The 24,043-nt window shown below is 39.8% G+C and overlaps 1 long non-coding RNA gene and 1 other non-coding gene across 2 annotated transcripts; both read left to right on the forward strand.

The window, feature by feature from the left end:
• Positions 1–261: 261 nt before the first annotated feature.
• LOC131307799 (uncharacterized) lies at positions 262–1,887 on the forward strand. The gene is made up of 3 exons (XR_009194232.1): positions 262–332; positions 1,204–1,281; positions 1,681–1,887. It is a non-coding gene; the product is annotated as an uncharacterized LOC131307799 (long non-coding RNA).
• Positions 1,888–21,007: 19,120 nt separating this feature from the next.
• On the forward strand, positions 21,008–21,113 carry LOC131309006 (small nucleolar RNA R71). Its single transcript, XR_009194680.1, has one exon. It is a non-coding gene; the product is annotated as a small nucleolar RNA R71 (small nucleolar RNA).
• Positions 21,114–24,043: the final 2,930 nt, after the last annotated feature.

Genomic DNA, 24,043 nt, shown 5'->3' on the forward strand with positions numbered 1-24,043 from the left:
TTCACCTAAAATGTGAGACCCTGCTCTTATAATAAAAGTAGAACATAAAGTAGAGTTAATTTAATTATATTTGTGTGTGAGGGTTTATAAAGTGATTTTCCTAAACTATAAGGATGTAACCGTAAAAAAAAAGATGGCATGTGCTGTGTGTGCACGTGGAAAGCATTTGTTGTGCATGTGTGTGTATGTGACACATATCTAATGAAAAGAAGCAAAACAAAACAAAAAAAAAGAACGTACAAGGGGAGATCAGAAAACAGAGAAGAAGAAGAGGCAACGAAAAAGAGGGGAAAGAGAAGAAAAGGGAAGAAAAAAAAAGAATTAGGTTTGTGGTAAGTGCTTTAATTTTCTTCTTAATTTGGGCGTGTTATGATTTGTTTACATTCCTCTCTAATTAACTCTAGGGTTTGTGTAGGATTTGAATTAAGAAACTCAAACACAAGTTTTTGGTGCTGAGAATAGATTTCTTAGATACTTAAACTAAATATTTTTGGTGAGATTAATATATAATACCTAATTAGCTGGTTGGAATGGAAGGACATGATTGGAACCTACTCCTATTGTAGTTGGACATGTGAATTTGCTGGTAAAAAACGTACCTTGAAGTGCTGAAACTAGAAATCAAGTGCTGAACTTATGATTTCGAAGCAGTGAAGTATATTTAAAGTGCAAAAATTGCTTTTTGTGTGCTGAAATGTGATTCTATATGCTGCCAATGTGAACCTAGCTGCAGAAATTGGGTACTTTTGGTGTTAAAAATTGTGTATAGCTGCTGGAAATTGAATTTTGGGTGCTAAAACTGTGAGAATTGGGTGCTGGAATTTTGTATTAGTTGCTGGAAAATTCATGTCCTGTGCTGAAAAATGAGTTTTAGATTGCTGAAACTGTGTTAGAATGCTGAAAATGGTTATTTAGGAGCAGGAATTGTGTGCTTGACGCTGGAAATTACCTCTGTAACTGCTGTAGATAATTGATACTTGCTGAATTTCCTGTTAAACTGTCAAGCTTTGAGACGGAATGCTAAAATTAAATGTAAAAGTGCTGAAACAGCTTATAAGTGTTGAAATATTCATTTATGGTTGTTATAGCTGAAAATCATGTGCGACACTTGACTGTGGGGAGGAGTATTTGAGTTATTTGTTGTTATTTCCTTTCGATTTGAACTTCATATTCACATGTGTGGATTTGTGTGTTCCTCGCCAGGTTCGGAAGCGGCAACGAGCACCGCGACTCCACGTAGGGAGTGAGCTCGTGTTGGTACCTTTTTGGCTGGACCTCGAGGTGGGTGTTCTTATTTTTAATAGCAGAAGATGAGACATGGTGTGAAGTTATTTTTCGTATTGAAATGGTTAATATTTGGCTTGAGCTCCTAAGCGAGAATATGGTCAAAGCCTTAGTGGCGTTATAATATGGCCTTAGTGGCGTTATTGAATATTGCCTTAGTGGCGTGAATAAATATTGCCTTAGTGGCGTGACGACTATTGCCTTAGTGGCGTAAAGAGTATTGCCTTAGTGGCGTTGATATGAAATTGCCTTAGTGGCGTTATGATTATTACGTAATGGAACGTTATTGTGGGCTGAATATTCTTATTTAAATTGTTGATAGCACTTGTCTTATTTGCTTCTCTTATTACGGATAAGAGCATTCACTGAGCAAGTTGATAGCTCACACCCCCACAGTGTTTTCTTTTCAGGTGCGTGATGGCACGCGGGTCCACTGCAGAGTCTAGACAGGAGTTGTGTATATAGAAGTCTAGCTTTTTGACTCTTTTGATTATGTGCCTATTTTTGGAGCTTGTATATGTTGTAAATATACGTGGGCACGTCTTGTATGACAGTTATTTCAGTATATATGCAAGTTAAGTTTTTTTTATGAGTTGGACGCTTGGCTGGTGTTTTATTTACTGTATGAGCAGGGCCAGGGTGTGGGTCCATCCCATTTGGAAAATAATTTAGTGTGGTGTTTTCCGGGATGGGGTGTGACATAAAAAGCCTAAGATCTTAGTTGATTACATAGCCTTACACCTAAGATTTGGATTGGACAAGGCATGGCTTGACATGTGAAGTGATTTGATGACTTAATGGAGCAAATCCATGGAGGATTTCGAGAGAGAGAGGGCCGGCCATAGAGAGAGGGGAAGAGCCAAGAATTTTGCCTATAAATAGCACCCCATGTTTGCCATTCAACTCACACCTTCACCTAGCAACTTCTCTCTCTAGAAAAATTGTGTTCTTTCTTTGTTCTTTCTTTTGTTCTTCATGTTTGAGTAGTTCTTGAGTTCTTCAAGAAACTCAACCTAGGCCGCCACTAAACCGCCACCCGACCACCCTCTCGATCCAAAAGTAGTAGTAGTAATAGTCAAGTAGAAGTTTTGAGAGAAACCTTTCTCTTTCGAAGCTACCGGAGACCACCGTAGGAAGTTACTCCGCCCGACCACCGACGTACTTTCTGTAGCCGACTAACCTTCCGTAGCCGACTACCGCCTAGAAGAACTGTAAGGAAATCCTTACTTACTTCCTAATTACTTACTTACGTTGTCGTTTTGAATTACTAAGATAGAACTTATCGTTTGTTTATAAGTATTTGTATTTTGATCTTTAAGATGATTAATGCATATATGAATTGCTTGTATTACTTGTGGTGTGATTAAGCATAAGTGATTTCACTCCAAAGACGTCCGTACATGTGGCGTTGTGCTTTGAATAAAGCATAAGTGATACACTCCAAGGGCGTCCGTACATGTGGCGTTATGCTATAGGTAGTGATTAAGCGTGATAAGTAATATAGAATTGGATGATCTTGTTAGGATGATTCTTGCTTACGTTTGTCCTACCACGGAGTCTTTGCATGTAACGAGACACGAGAATCGAGAAAGTAGAAACATGACACCTAGGGTGTGGTAATGAAGGGAAATGTTTTCCGAGGAAGAAAATATTTTTGAAACAACATAATGACCGGGTTTGGGTGGCATTATGTGAGTTGTGTACGTGTGTAAAAGAAATGTTTGAAAAAGGTGAAATGTTTTGAAAACCGCAATGTGGCCGGACGAGGTAGCCCATTGTGTGGCGTGTGTTTTGTGTGTGTTCCAATGGGATTCGGGAAAAACGGAACCATTGTGAGGTTGTGTGTGTGCCAATGGGAACCCAGCGCGGCGGAACCATTGTGAGGATACTTGGGAACCCGGCGCGGCGGAACCAAGGTTGGGTGTGTAGCTTGGTTATTCGCGGTACGGAGCCAATGCAAATATTTTTGTGTGCCAATGGGAACTCGGCGCGGCGGAACCATTGTGAGGATACTTGGGAACCCGGCGCGGCGGAACCAAGGTTGGGTGTGTAGCTTGGTTATCCACGGTACGGAGCCAATGCAAATATTTTTGTGTGCCAATGGGAACCCGGCGCGGCGGAACCATTGTGAGGATACTTGGGAACCCGGTGCGGCGGAACCAAGGTTGGGTGTGTAGCTTGGTTATCCGCGGTACGGAGCCAATGCAAACGTTTTAAAAAGGTTGGGTGTGTAGCTTGGTTATCCGCGGTACGGAGCCAATGCAAACGATTTTTTGAAAGGTTGTTTTGTAAATGAAATTGTTGACACAGTCTACGATGAGTCGCGTAGGAGAAACCCGAAAATCTTGGACACCAACGATAGATGATTAATGAGTGTGGATGTGTCTGTGTATATACTTATCATGTGGGAATTGATGTTGTATTATAGCTTAGTTTGTAAGTTATGGGTTTGCGGGTATGGGATTATCTTGCTGAGCTGTTGTAGCTCACGGTGTTACCTTTTGGTGACCCTGACATATTATATGGGTGGCGACGCCGGTATAATGTGTCAGATTTTGTAGATGATCAGGGTAAGCAGATCACCGTGGAGGCTTTTGGAGCTGAGGAGCTGGCAAGAATGGAGGAGCTGAGGAGCTGCAGTTAGGAACCCTAGAATCCCCCTTCATTTGTGTAAATATTGAACTCTTGTGAGAGTATTTGTTGTAATAAGAGCCAGACTCCATTTGATGTTATCAATAAAATGCCCTTTTAACGTACCCAAAATTCGGAGCGTTACAGTCCCGCTCCACTAGCACCTGGAGCACACTTTGGCAATCAGAATACAATTCAAAGCAACAATGGCTTGTGCTACCCGTCTCAATCAAATCGATGACGATCAGCCATGTCGTTCTTTCTCAAATCAAATCAACGACGATCAGCCATGTCGTCCCTTCTCAAATCAAATCAACGACGATCAGCCATGTCGTCCCTTCTCAAATCAAATCAACGACGATCAGCCATGTCGTCCCTTCTCAAATCAAATCAACGACGATCAACCATACCGTCCTTTTCAATCCTTCAACGACGATCAGCCATGTCGTCCCTTCCAATCAAATCAACGACGATCAACCATATCGTCCTTTTCAAATCCATCAATCAAGATCAAAATATCGTCCTTTTCAATCTCTCAAATCAACGATGGTTCAACGAGTCGTCCTTCAGTGATGACCCACCGTCTCAAATCAACGATGGTTCAACGAGTCGTGCTTCAGTGATGACCCACCGTCTCAAATCAACGATGGTTCAACGAGTCGTCCTTCAGTGATGACCCATCGTCTCAAATCAACGATGGTTCAACGAGTCGTCCTTCAGTGATGACCCCCGTCTCAAATCAACAATGGTTCCCGAGTCGTCCTTAACGATGACCCACCGTCTCAAATCAACGATGGTTCCCGAGTCATCCTCAATGATGATCCATCATCCATGTTCAACGATGGTCCGTCCATTCTGAATGACTACCTCTACTTCAGTCCAGCTTAGAGCACATTTTCCAGCAGTCCTATTGCTCTGTCTCGGATGGTCCTTGATAAGGAGATTGGCTCTGATTCCCAACAGATGGAATTTAACCTCCCTGATGCGACCTACCCGTGATTGTTGGAACTATTCGTGCCAAGGATAGCTTGATCCCCTCAACGACGGTTTGCCAGTCCCTTACCAAATCAACGACGGTTTGCCCGTCCAATTTCAAATCAACGGCGGTTCGCCCGTCTAATTTCAAATCATCAACAGTTTGCCCGTCCAATTTCAAATCAACGACGATCCACTCGTCCAAATCAACGACGATCCGCTCGTCCAATTTCAAATCAACGACGATCCACTCGTCCAATTTCAAATCAACGACGATCCACTCGTCCAATTTCAAATCAACGACGATCCACTCGTCCAATTTCAAATCAACGACGATCCACTCGTCCAATTTCAAATCAACGACGATCCACTCGTCCAGTTTCAAATCAACGACGATTTACTCGTCCAGTTTCAAATCAACGACGATCCGCTCGTCCAGTTTCAAATCAACGACGATCCACTCATCCAATTTCAAATCAATGACGATCTATCCGTCTAGTTTCAAATCAACGACGGTCCACCCGTCTCACAGTCTGCTTTCCCCAACAGAGTCGATGCTGTTGCAAAAAGGATCGTTCCCCAGGAGAGTTCGCATTGCGTGATTCACCCATCAAAGACAACAAAGCAGCGGTCTATCCGCCCCAACTTGAAATCAAACAGGTCTTTTAAAGTTCACGTATTCTGAATAGCCTCGAAGAGGGTGTCTAGAAAACCTTTGACGTTACTTGTCTCCAGTCAATGGTGCTTCAAGTGCCGTCAAAGGGGGGCTTCTGTAGACACCCCATTCTGGACTGTCCAGATAACGTTATTTGTCAATCTTTTATTTCCCCAATGATGATTTTGGTCGAGAACAGTCTGAGGATAATGGTGTGTTTGAGCTTTGAGCATCCCGAACCTCTGTCAAACCCCTTTCAAACCCTTCAAACCAGAGCCAAACAGCCCCAGCAAAACCCAACCGGCTTACGCCAGTACGTTTATGACGTACGCCAGTTAGCTGCCACGTGTCGGTCATCTACCGTTGACTCAGAGTATAATGGCGCACGCCAGTCAATCCCAGTCAAATCAACTTTATTCAGCCACATGGACGAGACTTTTGTGCCACCCTGACGTCGGCCACAGTAGCCCCTGATGATTATATCGTCCAGGCTCGTTCCCTCTCTCTCATACACCCCTCATCAAGGCAAGTCCCATGCATTTAATGCATGGGAGGCTCCCCTCTTCAAGCAACCAGCCAAACAGCCCTTTTGCCCAACTGATCTCAGTCACTCTCTCCTCTATAAATACTCCCCTTGCATTCATTTGCAAAAGGTTAGCTTCATTAAGAAAAAAAGCTCCATTCTTCCCTCTTTCTTGCTCTTCATCTCTTTTTCCATTGAAAGAGAAAGGAAAGCAACCCACTTCCATACACCCTACTGATATCCAGTCACCATCTAAGCCTCCATCTCCAAGCTTTAAGTTCAATACCACCTTCAATCCTCAAACAAAAAGGTATACCACCTTTGTGTCCCTTTCTGTTTTGACCCCTGAGGGGAACCAGTAAGGCCCAGGCTAATAAGTAATACTAGTCCTGGCCTCAAACTGGTAAAATACGACAAATGTATGAGGTGGAACTTGGCGCACGCCAGTATATATATGCCGTACGCCAGTCATGGCAGTACGAGCGCTACTGGCGTGGGGATCATGAATCATCATTTCTGTCATCTCACATTTCTGTCAATCACCTTAGCATGCTAAATAACCAGTTTACTACTTTCTGTATATCTAGAACTGTTTAGATGTGGTAGTTACTGCTTACTCTTTGTCTGTTCAAAAGGCTTCTAGGATCCTTCTGGTCATGTTCCAGAGCCCAAATGATGCAAAAGCTAAGCATTGGACCCATACAAAACTGGCGTACGACCTTCCATTTCTGGCGTACGGCAGTTTATATCACGATCCAGTGGCTGGCCCTTGCATCTTAGTTTAATCTTGGCCTCTTTATATCCCCACATTGTTTTTGGGGTATTATGCTACTTTTCTTGGCTTGAAGCCATCTCTCTTGTCTGTAACTGTATATATTATGTTCTATTAAACTGCGTGGTTTGTCCTGGGTGTGCGCTGGTCCCTTTCCAGAGTCCAAAGGATTGCAAACAAAGACTGAGCAACCAAAAAAGTGGAGTACGCCAATTATGAGGTGGCGTGCGCATGTCCAATCAGCATGCAGTGGCTCGGCCAGTGCATGCTGACAGAACCTGTTTACGTTCCTTTAGGGCAGCGTACTTCACTTTATTCAAGTTGCTCAGTGCTTGTTCTCAATCTATATTTAGCATTGCAAGCAAAATCATCCATAAACATTTTGTCACCTAATTGCAACTTGTTACAGTTTTAACTTCCGTTAATTGTTCCCCCACCCTAACTGGCTAAAAAATGATCGAATGAGAGAAAAATGCAAATGTCTTACAAAACGCCCGAGTAGAGACCGATCTCCGGATTGGGCGAGAGGGGTGCCATAAAACCCTTCCCCTCTCGTAACCTGGCTCCCGAACCTCAGATATCGAAGGTGACGACGGACCAGTCTACAAGCCTTTTTCAAAATCAAGCAAATGTGGTAAACGTTTTCGAGTTCGGTTCCTTGGGTGCTTTCACTGCTAAAACCCGAGTGGCGACTCTGAATCGAAGCGCTTCGCCGCGCTTTTCCGAGAAAGGGCCACACCCGATTTTTTACAAACGAAATTTTTCGGGGCGCTTGCCCACAGCATCAGATCTTGCTCAATACACCAACTCAAGCAATTATGGAATTCTGGGTCCGTGACCAACAGAGACAACAAACTAATCAGCCTTGGGGGCATCGCCAAGTAAATGGGATCTCAAGCACCGGCATTCTAGTTACCCCAAACTCAAGCTCCGCAGCTCCTTTATCTCCATGACCACCATCTCAAAAGCTAACCATCTCAGCAACTCTATGCCTAATCACTCAGCAGGCTCTACGCCCATATTCACCACTCAACAGGCTCCAACCCCATTATCCTTACAGCCCCAAACTCATCATATCAGCAGCTTCACCACCTCAGCGGCTCTACACATGTGTTCGCCATCTCAGCGGCTCTACGCCCGTGTTCGCCATCTCAGCGGCTTTAAGTCCGTCTAATCAGTGGCTCCAAGCCCATTATCCTAGTGGCTCTATGCCCATACTCACTCAAGAACTCTAAGCTCGCAAGCTCACTATCAACGACTCACAATCAACAGCTGGCTGTCTCATACCCCATTAAGCCACTCAACGGCTCAAAGCCCACATTCACCATCAGCAGGTCTAAGCTCGCCCTGCAATCCCTAGCTCATCATCCCAGCAACTATACGCTTGCTATCGGCAATATTCACCACCATCAACGACTCAACTGCTCTACGCCTATCACTATCAAGCAAATTCAGCGGCTCCGCACCCATGTTCAACAAACTCGGCGGCTCCAAGCCCGTCAACACCACAACTCTATACTTACTCACCTCAGCGGCTCTATGCTTGTATTCACCGCCTTAGCAACTCTACGCTCGCCATCTCAACGGCTCTACGCCCGTATTCACCATTTCAGCGGCTCCAAGCCTACCATCTCAACGGCTCTACGCCCGTATTCACCATTTCAGCGGCTCCAAGCCTACCATCTCAACGGCTCTACGCCAAACACTCAACGGCTCTACGCCGAACACTCAACAGCTCTACGCCGAACACTCAACTGGCTCTACGCCGTAGCAATCCTCAACCGGCTCTACGCTGCCCCAATCAACAAGATATCATCTGTTCTCAAGCTCTACACTTGAATGCTCAACCACTATGTACTGGATGCTCAAGTTCTACACTTGAATGCTCACGCTCTACGCTTGAATGCCCAACCACTACGTACTAGATGCTCAAAGCCTGTACTTTGAATGCTCAGATTCTGTCATCTGAATGCTCGAGCTCTATGCTCTAAATGATCAAGTCCTGAACTTGAAAGAAGCTCTACGCTTAAATCAAACACACACGCATGGGCCCGTGCACATATTGCATAAATCACATCGAGTCAGCATAACTATCATCATATCTTTTTACATCTAACCTTCACTATCACATATACTGTAATGCCCCGAATTTAGGGTACGTCAAATAGACAATTTTATTGCAACTTCAAAATAGAGTCTGGCTCATTATTACATCACAACCTCCATAAGAGTACGTTCATTACAAAAGGGAGGGAAACTATGGTTCCTTACTACAGCTCTGCCTGCTCCTCCATCATAGCCAGCTCCTCAGCACCAAAGGCCTCCATGGTGTACTGTTCATCTTGCTCATCTACAAGGTCTGACACATTATACCAGCGTCGCCACCAGTATAATATGTCAAGGTCACCAAAGGTAACACCATGAGCTACGAGAGCTCAATAGAATAATCCATACCCACTAACCCTTAACTTACAAGTAGTAGATCGTAATACTAACGTTTTCCACATAAAACACGCATATTTAACAAAACAGTTCACAATGACACATCCACATTCGCTAACCAACTATCGTTTGTGTCCATGGTTTTCTGAGTTTCTCCTACGTGACTCGTCGTGGACCGTGTCTCCATTTATCACTTACCAAATCAATATTTTCAAAAAAATCATTTTTAACACACCCAACCTCGGTTCCGCCGTTTCGGTCTCCTGAGTATCCTCACAATGGTTCCGCGCACCGAGTTCCCATTGGCACACAATTGCATTGGCTCCTATCCGCGGATAACCAAGTCATTCCTCACCATGGTTCCGCCACTCCGGGTTCCCATGGGAACGCACACAACCTCACAATGGTTCCGCTGATCCGGATTCCCATTGGAACACACACAAACCTCACAATGGTTCCACTATTCTAGATTCCCATTGGAACACACACACACATTCCCACAATGGGCAAGTCCGGCCACATTGGGGTTTCAAAACTTTTTCTCCTTTTCAAAACACGCCTTGTCATTAACACACCCTAGGTGTCATGTTTCTAACTTTCTTGATTTCTGTGTCTCGTTTTCATGCATAGACTCCGCGGTAGGACTTTACATGAAATCATAAATCATTCATTGGAATCCTAATTAACAAGATCATCCAACTCAATATTATACCACAAGTAGTACAAGCAATTCATATATGCAAACTCATAGCCATCATAAAGATCAAAATACGAATACTTCTAAACAAGCGATAAGTTTCTATCTTTCAAAAATCCATTCTTTCCTCTTTTGTGGAAAATTCAAAACAACACATGTTTATTGAAGTAAAGGTTCATTATTCAACATGTTCATACCACCATTAGCAAAACGAGTTTGTTAACCATCATGCATTCTAAACATAATAATCGATAGATAACCTTATCTACTTAAAAATACTTCAAGTTATACTTCGAACTAAAGAGTAAGGACATTCTACTTTCTAACATATGGTTCTATACGTAGAGTTGGTGAACAAGCAATCCTACCTTACTTCTTGGCGGTTGGTTGGTTTTGAGAATAGGTCGTCGGTTTTGCAAATCGGCGGCGTAACGGCTTCGGTTTGCTTCGAAAGGAAGAGAGATGGGTTTCCTCTTCCTAGAAACAACCTTGCTAACTAAACTAGACTACTTTAAAGATCTAGGGGTGGTTTTTGGAGGTGATTTGGTGGTAGCTCTCAAGAACTTCAAGAAAACTCAAGAAACTTGAACTTTGGAACTTGGAAAGCTTAGAAATTCTAGAGAGAAGTTGGAGCAAGGAGTGAAGGTGTGAGTTTAAGCTTGAAATGGCTTGCTATTTATAGGCCAAGGCTCCCTCTCTCTCCCTCTCATCCGAAATCTCTCTCTCTCTCCATATCTCATTTTTTATTCAACTTGTCATGCTTTCTTTGAAAGATCAAGATCTAGTTCTAGGCTTGCATGGCTAGATTTAGTACTTTGGATTGGATTATGGAAGATTTTGATGGAGAAAGGGTGATGGTTCAAAGATTGTGTGAATAGGTAAATATATAAGGACAATGAAAGTATGTTGGAAGATCATGTCATGGTACCCTCCAAATCTTTCCCATATCTCTCTCCCTCTCTCCTCTCGGCTCTCTCTCTCTCTCTATCTCTCTCTCTTACATATATATATATATATATATATATATAGACATACATACACACACACTTCCATGTACAATGAACATATATAAAATTGTACTTAAGATACTATGTGATCTAAGGCCAAGATTTTCCTATTAAACTATTCTATTACACACATGTGTACCTTGTAATATTATAAGTATACATATAAATATATAAGTCCAAGTATATATATAATAGTACTATGAAATCTAGTAAGATTTCCAAGTATCTAATAAAAAAAATTACAAGATCAAAATTCCCCATTAAAATAGTCCAAATTGGCACATGTTTCATTATAATACAAGATTATGTACTTAGAGTATCTTTGGAAAATCTAGGGTATATTATAAAGTACACACATATATATTTATACAAATATATCATCACATGGGAAATCTAGGAAATGATTATTATATAAAACCCTAGTACTTGTTGGTAAGACTAATACTATTATCCAATGGGTAATAATTTCCCTAGCGGTTATTGACCAATGGATAAAAGGGTGAGGTAATATCTACTTAAATAATGTTTATATATCCTTTTAGGCATGTGTATATATACCTATATATAACTATATCCTTGTACTTAACAATCTAGCATAGATATCTTTTTAATGGAAAGTCTATTGTCCAATGGATAAAAGTTTCCCTAACTTTTATCGTCCAATGGGTAAAGATCCAAGATGACAAGTATGACTTGATTAACTAGTCATATATATGTGTATGTATATGCATATAATAACCTAGGTCCAAAAGGTTTCATTAGGGTTTGAAAGGTTCAAAAGGTTCAAGGAGGTTCAAAAGGCTCATCTAGGGTTAGGAGAAAGTAACTAGATGAATTGGTAGTTAGGTTCCTTTAACTAATTGGTTAGAATCTAACTATACTTGCCAAGTAGAATCTTTAGCCAAGAAATATAATTTTAAAAGACTAAAATCTAATTATGACAGATTTTTAGAAATACAAAAAGAATTTTTTTGGAAGCGAATCCAAGTATTAAAATAAAATTCAAATTTTTAACGAAATTTTTACTTACTAAAAATCAGGGTTGTTACATATACATATTTTGCATCTCTCCCTCACTCATGAAACAGGTCAATCCTACAGTCAACCGGCTCTACGCCTCGATTTTATTGATCGGTCCAACACCTTGATCTTTTGGCTCTATGCCAAAAAAATATTATGATGAGAAAGCTCCGTGAACAGACCATCAGAATCCAATCTGCTCTACGCTTGTGTTCAACCACCTCAAAACTCTAAGCTTCAATTTCTTAGGCTCCCGCCTTATGAATGCAACTGGCTCTACGCCTCAATTCTGTCAGACACCTCACGCTCTCGCCTCAATATTACAACTAGCTCCGCGCCTTGGTTTCTTCATCTCAATGCTCTGTGCTCAAGTTATCGACTTGCGCCCCCCATATCTCAAAAAACTGACATCCAACTCATCTCCGGAAGATGGCTTGGGTCTCACCCCATATCTCAAAACCGGCGTCCGATTCATCCCCAGTAGATGGTGAGGATTCCACCCCAATTACATCTATTCCATCAAGCTCATTCGCAAGGATTGGCTACCCTACCGAGCTCTCCTCAATCAAAGTAAGGATGATCAAGAAAAGCAAATGACTCATCCACTGTGTATTGATCTACCCCAAAATTCTAAGGACGCTCTTCGCAAAGTTTCCCCCACAGCCATATGCTCCTTCAACTATTCTCCGCCAAAATCCTGGCATAGCCCAGGTACTTTGCACTACGGCCTTAAAAGCCCGAAGGTACGTCTTCTATTTCTAACCCTCCAAACTTTTTATTTTTCTTTATTGCCCTCCGAACTACGGTTGGTTTGAATTTCCCTTGTGGAATACGTAGGCAGCCTCTTGGCTCAACCATAACAAAAACCTTTTTCAAAAAACCCTTGGAATAGTGGTTGGACCAAATTGAGTTGCTTTTACAGCTTTGACTCTTACTTAAACATGTCTCGCGATCCGTCTAAGTTCAGTCAAAGAGGGGCATCTGTAGACACCCCAATTTGGCCTAACGATTATTTCAAGTCCCACCTTAGGGACTATCCCGTTGATGATATGGATACTGTGATAGCTGATTGACTTCTCGTGAACCCATGGACTTATGGTAAGAACTTTGAACCACTTAGAGGACCCAATAGAAAGCCATATAGCCTTCTAGACAGAAATATATTATCCCAGGAGAATACATCTGTCGGCCGTAACATCGATCTCACGACCTCAACATCAATTCTTCACCCGTGAAGCCCATTGCTTGAAAATCTCCTTGAGAGATTGATTCCTCAGTAGCCAGATCGATTATTCGGCCATGCAATCTATTCGTCAGCCGCCAGATCCTTTCCACGGCCGCCGGATCGTCTATTTTCCAAATTTTGGAATGTTCTGTCAATCATTTTATCCGATCACCAAAACCCTAGTAGCCTTTTTTCGATGCGTTCGGGTTACGCAGCTGATTCGTCTAGAGATCTTGTTGCCCTAGAATTCCTTTTTGATTCATGCCATTTGATTGGCCGGAGTGAGTCACCAATTGCCTATATAAAGAGCCCTTAGGGTTCCGAAAATATACACAATTCATACATCAATTCACCCTCTCCAGCCATGAAACTCTGCACAATTACTCTCTCATATCCCCTCTTCAAAAGCCCTAACCTTCCGAAGGCAGTAGAAATCTGACGATCAAACCTCCGAAGTTCAAACCCTAACCATAGGGTTTTCAAGAAGCAATTAGTCAATCACACTCAATCCGAAGCAATCAAGCCACTAGGGATCAAGGTGGTGAGGCCCAGGGGCCTTTGGTTTGTTTTACTTTCAATTTGTGCATACTAACTATCATAGTCTGATTTTCTGATAATCGTCTGTTCTGGTGTGAGGAAGAACATCGGCTAGGGAATCAATCCCTGGGTCAATACATCCAAACCAGGAGGATCTCTAGACCGTGACATCCATTCACCGGCTGCGAGATCCATCTCCCTGGGACAGTTTGTTTTATTTTGCTTATTTTTTATGCATGCTATCAATTACAGTCTCAGCTCACCTTTAACTGTTTAAAGACTAATAAACAGATTACGTGTTGGAATTAAATAGTGCATGTATTAATCTTATGTTGAATAACTATGGGCCAATCTCATGACTGGGCAAAGAAGGATGCCTAACACCTTCCCCTCGTTGTACTTTTGGCTCCCATACCCAGAATCTCTACTTGTTTTTCCTAGTTTTATAAACTAGGTGGCGACTCTGTTTTGATGATAACCGTTATCATGTGGCGATGTTCCTAGCCATGGGAATATCTACGATCTTGGTTTATGAAGTGGAAAGCAAACAAACAAATAGCAACGATCAATCTATATGGCGATGCCCCGCTTCAGGGAGGTGTCTACAGAGTTAGTTTTTTTATATCAAAACTTACAGGTGGTAATATAATAGACCCTATTTTGTATTTACCCATTTATCTAAATTTTTAATGCTTTCAGATATCTTTAAATGCTGAGTGAAAGCTGAAACATGGTTTTTCTTACTTGGCTATAGAGATATGAGCCGGTTTTATCAACAATTCCACAGCAGCTTTCCAGGTTCCATTTCAATATAATGCATCATGAAACAAGGTGCTTGCAAGTTTTTGGTGATGGAAGTTTTTGAACATCATGTATCCATTTCGATTAAGGACTATCCTGTTTAGAAAGACAGGCTAATTGCTCAAGCTAATGCAACTTAGGTTTGTAGTTTGTTGCTGCATGTATTATGTGGCCTCGAAGAGTTGTAGTTCCAATTTACTTGCAAAAACAAGATCATAGGTGATGAGCACACATTATTGACACATGGAAGTCCCATATCACATATTGTTAGTCCCAAAATGCGCATAATTGCCTATGATTATTATAACGTTCATCACTTATATTGGATTATCGTTTTTGCAGGAAAAAATAAAGGTAACTACGTTTTGGCCATCAAATCCAAAAAGCATGAAGTCAAATTTTATTTGGTGTCAAAGATGAGCCCGTGGTTAAAATAGTCAAGCACAATCTGAATATATGAAGCCTAGAGAATTCTGCATGATCAAAATTGAATTAAGTTTTCTTAACTTTTATATGATTGTATGCACATGGCCCAATTTTTGGGCAAAGTTCATTGGTGATTATGGAACCTGATTTTGGAAGGAGTTGAACCCAACCTATGACTTTCCTTTAGTAGGCACGTGGATTGTATTATAGAATCCTAAAAGAAGGGAAATTAAGAGTTGGGGAAAGAAAGGAGAATTCTATTTCCAAAAGAGTTCTCTTGCTCTCATTATTTGAGGATCAGTAGGAGATATCACTTTACTACCACGACGCAGCAGAAGCACTACCTCGGCTGGAGTTGACGATCATGACGGGAATTCGAAGATCAGAGGCCACGGCTGGAGCAAGGAGGAATTAAGTGTTGAACATCTTGTCATATTTTGTGAGACTTTATTTTCTTCAATGGAGTTTTATCTTTACGTATTTATGTGTTTTGACTCTATGAGCGGCTAAACTCTTTAACTAGGGTTGAGGATGAAGCCCCATTAACGATTATTATTTATATATTCATGAGATTTAATTTTACCTGAATATGTGGTTTGATTTTGATTAAATTGTTCTTACTTCAAATCAATTGTTAGGGATAGATTCTAGATATGAGTTCAATCATGTTTTTCTCATGATTTGGAATTGTCTTTAGCATTAAAAGCTGGTTTTTCATCGTTAACTATAAAACTAGATATTTATTGTGATTTGTTAAAAGTGGATACAATTTTATGATTTGGTTTTATATTTGCGAGCGGAGAGGATCAAACATTCGACTTTTTGATGAACTTTCACGATGATATTTTTCGTGGTAACAAAATTAGCTTTCAGATTATCATGAAGAAATTTTGGGTAAAGTCAATGATCATGAATATCTAATGATACTAGTTAATGGGTGTGGATTCCGAAACCTTAGTATTTTTCCATTCATTAAAAAGAAACTTCAATTTTCTCGTCTTTGATAGTTTTGTTCATTATTTTTACTGTTCACTTTTAGTTTAAAAATTAATCACAACTTTTTGTCAACTAGGTTAGGATTTAATCACTTTAAAATTATTTAGTTTTCCTATACAAAAATCACAAGTCCCTGTGGGTTCGACCTCGCTCTTGCATTACTATACTTCGGTACGATTCGTGCGCTTGCGAGTACATTAAAATTTCACATCAAGTTTTTGGCGCCATTGCCGGGGACCTAATTATTTTTTTTAGGAAAACTAAAAGGTTAACTATGGAGTCTATGCACAGAACATACACAAATAATAGGTGAACCCTCCCCCAAACCTAAATATGACATGTCCTCAATGTCATGAATGCAAGCGCTTACAAAATAGACTATAACATAAAAGTGAGAGAGGATAGGATACACCTGATAAGCGCAATAAGACTGAACTATGTGACTCCTGCAAAAGAAATTATGGGAACACAAGAAAAGAAAAGAATGCCTACAAATATTGAATGAGACAAAAAAATAAAATAAAAATAAGAGAAGAGAAAATACTAATCTCAACGAGTTATGTACAGTAGCATACAAAGATCACCAGTTTTGGGTAAACTAAATGGTTAAATCTTGATAAACAGGATCCTCTAAAAGGATTTCCTCTACTTCTGGGGTTTTCAATTCTATAAATGGTTTCAACCGCTGCCCATTCACTTTAGGCACGGAACCATCTTTAGGATTCTCAATTTCAACTGCCCCATGCGGATAGCTAGTGCGAACGATAAAAGGGCCGGACCATCGAGAACGAAGTTTGCCTGGGAATAAATGCAAACGAGAGTTATAAAGAAGGACTTTTTGACCAGAAGTGAAAGATTTTCTTAAAATGTTTTGATCATGAACCCTTTTCATATGGTCCTTGTATGATTTGGCACAGTCGTAAGCATCATCCCTAATTTCCTCTAGCTCAAGAAGTTGAAGCTTCCTGCGAACACCTGCCTTGTCAAGATCAAAATTGAGTTTTTTGGTAGCCCAATATGCCTTGTGTTCTAGTTCTACAGGTAAGTGACATGCCTTGCCATAGACAAGTCGGTAAGGAGACATTCCAATGGGAGTTTTAAATGCCGTACGGTAAGCCCATAATGCGTCATTAAGGCGTAAAGACCAATCTTTCCTATTAGGGTTCACTGTTTTTGCAGCCGTCTTTTTAGCGCTAAAATGGCCTCCGCATGCATAATCATGACAAAAAGAAATGACACTTTGTTGGTCACTTTTAGGAATGCACCTTTTAATAATCTGGTCTGGGCAATATTTAAACAAGTATGGATCATCCCAAAAGAAGTACTTAACCTTAGATAAAAATTTAGATTTATCATGTTTGGGCCAATGCCAAGGTATTTCTTCAGTTACAAGATAATTTACAATATCTGCAAACCAAGGGGAAGATAATTGAGACACATGCATCAATTATTCATTAGGAAAAGTTTCAAAGATGGGCAATGAATTCTCGGTGAACTCTACAATTAATCTAGATAGATGGTCAGCTACCGCATTCTCGGAGCCTTTTTTATCTCGAATCTCAATATCAAATTCTTGCAGTAACAAAATCCATCAAATTAATCTAGATTTAGCATCTTTTTTAGACAACAGATACTTCAATGCAGCATGATCCGAAAAGACTACGACCTTAGAACCCAATAAATAAGCTCTAAACTTATCGAGCGCAAAAACAACTGCTAACAACTCCTTTTCTGTAGTGGAATAGTTTAATTGTGCATCATTTAACGTCTTACTAGCATAATAAATTATAGGAGGGAGCTTATTGACACGTTGTCCTAAAACAACGCCTACTGTGTAATCAGAGGCATCACACATAATTTCAAAAGGGACATTCCAATCAGGTGGTCGAGTTATAGGGGCGGAGGTCAACTCACTTTTTAATCTCTCAAAAGCATGAAGGCACTCCTCGTTGAACACAAGCGGGGCATCTTTGGCCAACAAATTACATAGAGGTTTAGCAATTTTACTAAAGTCTTTAATGAACTTCCTATAAAAGCCCGCATGACCCAAAAATGATCTAATCTCCTTTACAGTACGTGGGGGTGGAAGGTTAGATATCAAATCAATTTTAGCTTTATCCACTTCAATACCTTTATGTGAGATGATATGCCCTAACACAATTCCTTGCTTAACCATAAAGTGACATTTTTCCCAATTAAGCACAAGACCTTTTTCTTTACATCGCACTAACACTGGGGTCAAATGGTGTAAGCATTCATCAAAAGAAGATCCAAAAATTGAAAAATCATCCATAAACACTTCCAAAAAATGTTCTACCATGTCAGAAAAAATACTAACCATGCATCGCTGAAAGTTGGCTAGTGCATTGCATAGTCCAAATGGCATGCGGCGGTAGGCAAAAGTACCATAAGGGCATGTGAACGTAGTCTTTTCTTGGTCTTCCGGTGCAATGGAAATTTGATTATAACCAGAATAACCATCGAGAAAGCAATAATACTTATGTCCCGCTAACCTTTCTAACATTTGGTCAATAAACGGTAAAGGAAAATGATATTTTCGTGTCATGGATTTTAATTTTCGATAGTCTATGCAAACATGCCAACCTGTATGAACACGAGTGGGAACTAATTCACTGTCTTCATTTTTTAGTACCGTCACACCCGATTTCTTAGGAACAACTTGAACAGGACTCACCCAATTGCTATCAGAGATTGGATAAATAACACCAGCATCTAAAAGCGAATTTCTACTCTAACTACTTCTTGCATTGCAGGATTTAGACACCTTTGTGGCTCACGTGAAGTTTTAACATTTTCCTCTAAATGGATTCTATGCATGACTAACGAAGGACTAACTCCCTTGATGTCATTTATGGACCACCCTATTGCTTCTTTGTGCTCTTTTAGGACATTCAACAATTTTTGTTCTTGTGTATCATCTAAATCAGAGGCTATGATTATTGGTAAAGACTCACAAGGGCCAAGGAATTTGTATTTGAGAGTGTTTGGCAATGGTTTGAGTTCTAACTTAGGAGGCTCCACTATAGATGGAAGTGCTGGTGATGTAGATAGTGAAAGAGGAACCACTTTTGGTTGCCATTCATCAATGCTCATTAATGGGGCAGCATCTAATAAAGCATTAACCTACTCAATTGATTCATCTATGTCAAATTCACATCCAAAATGAGCTCGACAAGTTTCTTAGGGATCCTCATAACTTGACTGAACAAAAGTATTTTCAACCAAAGTGTCTATCATACAAATTGTACTAACCTCATCTTCATCTAGTGGTTGCTTGCTTGTATTAAAAATATTTAGCTCGACAGTCATATTACCAAATGATAATTTCATCACACCATTTCTACAGTTGATTAAAGCATTAGATGTGGCTAAGAAGGGATGCCCTAAAATAACAGGAATTTGCCCACTAGAGTTTTGGACAGGCTGAGTGTCAAGGACTATGAAGTCCACAGGAAAATAGAATTTCTCAACCTTAATAAAAAAACATCCTCAATGACTCCTCTAGGAATTTTGACAGATCTATCAGCTAATTGGAGTGTTACTTGTGTAGGTTTTAACTCTCCTAACCCTAACTGTGAGTACACTGAGTAAGGTAATAAATTGACACTCGCCCCCAAATCCAACAAAGCCCGATCGATATGATGGTTACCTATTATGCAAGAGATTGTTGGACAACTAAGGTCTTTATACTTTATTGGAATTTTGCATTGGATAATGGAGTTAACCTGTTCAGTTAAAAATGCCTTCTTTGGAACATTTGTCTTTCTTTTTATAGTGACTAGATCTTTTAAAAATTTAGCGTACGAGGGCACTTGTTGAATGGCATCTAAGAATGGAATATTGATTTGCACTTGCTTAAACACTTCTAGAATGTCTCCAAATTGTGTACCTTTCTTGGGAGTTACTAGTCGATGAGGATAAGGAGCTTTAGGGACAAAGTACCTAACAAGTGGTGGAGAAATAGACTCTTGAACTTTAGTAGGATCAACATGATTCTCTTCTTTTTCAGCTTCAGCTAATTCCTCTGTTGGCATACTAACTTTATTATCAACTTCTTTTCCAGATCTAAGGGTGATGATTGATTGAACATGGTGTTGCTCGTTTGAAGAAGTAGAGGTGGTGCCTATAGAAAACTACCCTTTTGGATTCACTAGAGTTTGACTCGAAAACTTCCCTTTCTCTCTCTCTGCAACTTGATTAGCCAATTGACCCATTTGATTTTCCAGTTTAGTGATGGCTATATGAGTGGAGTTTTTAATCTCAGTAATGGCTTGAGTAGTATTTTTCATTTCAGCCATGAATGCTTTAAGAGTGTCCTCTAAGGATGATTGTTGTTGTGGTGCAACAGATTGGAAGTTCGATTGAGACACAAGAGTTGGAGCATAAAAAGGCTGAGTTTGAGCAGGATATGATTGTGTAGGAGGACGAAAACCTAGGGGAGATTGGTTTTGTGAATGAAAAGGTTGCCCACCTATATTTGTGGAAGGTTGGTTCTGAAGCCATGAAAAGTTTGGATGATTTCGCCAATTTTGGTTGTATGTTTCCAAAAAAGGACTACCAAATGATTTTCCATAATTATTAAGTTCGTTTGTTCAACATAGCTGTCAGAATATCCAATAATGGAAGGGCATGTTTGTGTTGTGTGCATGTGACTACCGCAAAGAGAACACACCTCACTTTGAACTTGATTGGCTGACTCCATAGTTTACTTAAATCTAACGCCTCAACCTTTCGAGTAAGATTATCTAACTTTACTCTCACATCTGAATCTTCTTTCACCTCATATAATCCCCCTCTCTTAGGTGTGGAAGTTGATTTGGCTTGATGAGAAGTAAAATCCCACTGTTGAGATCTCTTAGAAAATTTTTCAAGAAACTCATAAGCTGCCTCCCCCCTAAGATTTAAAAAAAATTACCACCGTTCATTGATTCAATCATATTGCGATTAGATTGAGTTAAACCATTATAGAAAAATTGGACAAGTCTCCATGTTTCAAAACCATGAGGGGGGCACTTTAAAATAAGATCTTTAAATCTCTCCCAGCTCTCATAAAATTTTTCATGTTCTTCTTGACAAAAATCAGTATTCTCCCTCCTTAGATGTGTTGTTCTAGACATTGAAAAGAATTTTGAAAGAAACTTTTTAACGAGGGAGTCCCATGAAGTGATTGAGCCAGAGGATAGAGAATTTAACCATGCCTTTGCTTTATCTTTCAGTGAAAAGGGAAAAAGGCGCAATTTAACAGACTCCTCAGAAAAATTTTGAAACCTAAAGGTAGCACAAATTTCAAGAAAGTCTTTAACATGCATATATGGATCCTCTCGTTCAACCCCATGAAATTGAGGAAGAAGTTGTATTATGTGAGGTTTCAGCTCAAAATGTGTCGCATTTGTCGTGGGTAACACAATACAAGAAGGAGGATTTGTGGTTACAGGTGAGAACAACTCTCTTAGAGGTTTTATATCCTCTGCAAGTTCCGTCATTTTTAATTGATTATGTTCTACTCTTTGAATATTTAAGCTGCGTCGAAAGGTTCTCTCAATTTCCAGATCAAGAGGTATTAATTCTATGTTTTTCGAACGGCAACCGAACATAAACTTATGAATGAAACTAAGCAAATAAGGGAAACAACCGAAAATAAAAATAAAAATGCAACATAAGTTTCTGACGCTAACTATTATTTGTGTCTGTTCTGTGCATAGACTCCATAGTTAACTTCTTCTTTTTCAAGACAAGAAGTTCTAGGCTTTAAGAATGATTACTGATGCTTTACTTAGCAAAATGAAAACCTACAGTAGCTTATTTTATTGTTAAAAGCACTAACAAAAGTAAATTATGATAAGCAAACAGTGAGTAGAATGAAAATATATATATTTTTTTTTCAAACACTAACTTACTAAGTACTTGATAAAGAAAACAAAAACAGATCAACAGCAAAAGTAAATTAAGATTAATTAGAGAATAACCTGTGTCTTGTTGCTTCTAACTCCAACCACCGTGTTGTATGGTAAGTATAGTGGTTCCCAAAATTATTTCAATCAAGCACTTGTAGCTGACCTGGAAATCTAGGCCGATAAAAACAAATAAAAAGGCAGCTCTACTGTGTGACACCAACCACAAAAATACTTAGTGACAAAAAGCAATTACTACTAATCAGAGATTCACGGTATAGCAAATGCACGTGATGAACGTTTTTTTTTTTTTCCAATGCTAACTAAACTAGTAGAAGAGTGAAATCAATTCAAATCTCTAGATTTCCTAAAAAAAAATAATTAAGTCCCCGGCAACGGCGCCAAAAACTTGATGTGCAATTTTAATATACTCACAAGCGCACGAATCGTACCGAAGTATAGTAATGCAAGTGCGAGGTCGAACCCGCAGGGACTTGTCATATTTAGGTTTGGGGGAGGGTTCACCTATTATTTGTGTTTGTTATGTGCATAGACTCCATAGTTAACTTTTTTTTTCTCTAATAAAAGAAACGAAAAAAATAAAGTAAAAGTTGAAAAAAAAATATAGATGCTTGATTTTGACTTCCGATGATGTCGTTGGTTTTCAATTAGTGCTAGTTTGATTGTTGCCCAAGTTGGAGTCTTGATATGAATTCATTGATAGAGTTAAGCTTGCGAACATAGGCATTGATGAGAGGCACCTACCTGGTTCGTATCACCTATGTTTGGATAGTGATTAATCACTTGTGTACATGCCTTTGCACAAGCACTATCACACTTAGATTTGAAATTGACCTCGAATGCCGTACATATATTCTTGATGCCTCAGTATGAGTCAAATGTCTTATTGGAATGCTTAATATCCTTTCCCCAAAAAAAAACAATGAATAAAGTGCATGCTTTTCGGGCTTTTCACTTAGTAACCGGGCCTCTTGCCTCAGTAAGCAGTGAGTGTTCGCGTCAAACAGTGGAGAGTTCCGTGATTGTCATATGTGGTTAGCTTGGGTTCATAGCCTTTTTGACTTGAGTGATTAAGTCCGTTGGGGTGTTATCTACGTACATCTAATGCCCTTAAGCCGTCTGGTTTGGGTGTCACTGGCCTAAAACTCGCTACAAGGGTCAATTAGAAAGCTTAAGGGACAAAGGAATTGCACGACCACACAAAAAAAAAATTAGCAAAAAAAAAGAAAAAAAATATGAATAAAGGGGAGGGGCTATAATTTGATATAAGCATTTTGATGAGTATTGAGGCATTGAAAGTGTGTGTATTGTTTTCGAGGTTAATGAACATCTTTGTGTGACTTTTCACTTTACACGCATGCCTTGTGATTTCTTTCTATCCAGATATATGTGGGAGGAACAGTTTTTGTGCTAATTCTGATTAGAATGTTCACTTGCTTAACTTTGTTAATGAATGAAATATCTTGCCTCTAACTTGTGTTACACTCACACCAGTTACTTTGAGAGGCCATATACTATTGTTTGGAATTCTAATGGAGTGTCATCTTCTTAAGAATTTTGTGGGTATATTCACGGCAAACCTTCACGAGACTATAACTCGTCCACTAGGGCAACCTAGGGGTTTAAAGGCTTGTTGCATATGCTAAATGCAATCGGACTCCTCCGAAAAAGGATTAGTTATTATTGTTCTTTTTCATTGTCTTAATTTTATTTCTCTTGCTCGAGGACTAGCAAAATGTAGGTTTGGGGGTATTTGATGAGCACACATTATTGACACATGGAAGTCCCATATCACATATTGTTAGTCCTAAAATGCGCTTAATTGCCTATGATTATTATAACTTTCATCAATTATATTGGATTATCGTTTTTGCAGGAAAAAATGAAGGTAACTACGTTTTGGCCGTCAAATCCAGAAAGCATGAAGTCAAATTTTATTTGGTGTCAAAGAAGAACCTGTGGTTAAAATTGTCAAGCGCAATTTGAATATATGAAGCCTAGAGAATTCTGCATGATCAAAATTGAATTAAGTTTTCTTAACTTTTATATGATTGCATGTATGCACGTGGCCCAATTTTTGGGCAGGGCAAAGTTCATTGGTGATTATAGAACCTGATTT

This window comes from Rhododendron vialii, chromosome 11a (assembly GCF_030253575.1).
Source record: "Rhododendron vialii isolate Sample 1 chromosome 11a, ASM3025357v1".
Taxonomy (NCBI): Eukaryota; Viridiplantae; Streptophyta; class Magnoliopsida; order Ericales; family Ericaceae; genus Rhododendron; species Rhododendron vialii.